The sequence below is a fragment of the Myotis davidii genome, unplaced genomic scaffold (genome assembly GCF_000327345.1).
Source record: "Myotis davidii unplaced genomic scaffold, ASM32734v1 scaffold159, whole genome shotgun sequence".
NCBI classification, from domain to species: domain Eukaryota; kingdom Metazoa; phylum Chordata; class Mammalia; order Chiroptera; family Vespertilionidae; genus Myotis; species Myotis davidii.
Genome location: NW_006291231.1, coordinates 1,994,932 through 1,996,284, shown reverse-complemented (window position 1 = coordinate 1,996,284; position 1,353 = coordinate 1,994,932). Strand labels below are relative to the sequence as shown.

The following is a 1,353-nucleotide window of genomic DNA, read 5'->3' as shown; positions in this document are numbered from 1 at the left end:
TGACCTGCAGAATAAACCCAACAAAAGCTCGTTTCCTCTCTTAGATAATTTGCCACAGTAGCCTTATTCCCTGGAAACAGTATTCTGACCAGTATTCTGATCACTTCCTGGGAGTGATCATAACATACCTTGTGCTTATAGAAAGGTGTGGGCCATATCACTAAATAATCAGGGTCAGTTTTCTCATCTTGTGGAAAGGGAGATAAAGTTATGATAGTTTATCTCCCTTTCCATAGGTTTCCTGCCGGTTTGTGTCTCTTGTGCAGCCACAGTGGCCCCAGCACCTCTGCGGCCTTGGGATTAGGGGCTGCTGGGTGCCGGCCCCCCCGCGGCCTGTGTCTCTGCTCCCCCAACCCCAGCGCTGAGGTGGGGCTTGGGGCGGCTATGTGCCGGCCTGTGTCTCTGCTCCCCCAACTCCCCCCTCCACCCCAGCGCTGACCAAGCAGGCCCAGAGGCCCTCCACCAGCAGATTGAGGCAGAACTCCTGCGTCATCACCAGGCTTCGCTCTACGTATGCAAATTAGCGCCCCCCCAACTCCCCCCCCCCCCCCCAGCGCTGACCAAGCAGGCCCAGAGGCCCTCCACCAGCAGATTGAGGCAGAACTCCTGTGTCATCACCAGGCTTCGCTCTGCCCTTTGGAGCCTATGTATGCAAATTAGCCGCCATCTTGGCTGGCTGTTAATTTGCATATCACGCTAATTAGCCAATGGAGAGGGTAGCGGTCATACGCCAATTACCATGCTTCTGTTTTATTAGATAGGATTGCTGTATGAAGTTGGAAGAAAGAGTGATTAATTTTCTAGAGGAAATGGCATTTGAGTTGAGTAAAAAAGGGTGATTTTTGTAGACACCAAAGCCATGCTCAAAGGCATGATGGTGATTTCATTCAAGGGGAAGTTATCTGGAATAGATGGAGGGTGCAGTAGATGGGGGCTAGATACATGGCTTTTACTGCCAGGCTAAATTCAATAGTTTGGTTTTCATTACTGTAGGTATGGAGAGCCATGATGGTTTGTGAGTGGTCTGATCAGGTGGTGATTCGGAAGGATAATTGGAGGTGGTGATAAGGTAGATGAGCAGGGCTTTTTCAGTGTGTAGGCAAGAGATGATGAAGCCCTAAGCCAGTGGTTCTCAACCTTCCTAACGCTGCGCCCCTTTAATACAGTTCCTCATGCTGTGGTGACCCCCAACCATAAAATTATTTTCGTTGCTACTTCATAACTGTAATGTTGCTACTGTTATGAATCGTAATGTAAATATCTGATATGCAGGATGTATTTAGGTGACCCGCAAAGGGGCTGCGACCCACAGGTTGAGAACCGCTGCCCTAAACTGTGACAACAGCAATGAGT

General features: G+C 49.5%; 1 long non-coding RNA gene across 1 annotated transcript in view; it reads left to right on the top strand.

The window, feature by feature from the left end:
* Nucleotides 1–1,121, top strand: part of LOC107183183 — a 5,547-nt gene extending 4,426 nt beyond the window's left edge. Inside the window, exon 3 of the long non-coding RNA XR_001513966.1 lies at nt 994–1,121. This is a non-coding gene — a long non-coding RNA (uncharacterized LOC107183183). The remainder of the gene's footprint in view (nt 1–993) is intronic.
* The last annotated feature ends 232 nt before the right edge of the window (nt 1,122–1,353 follow it).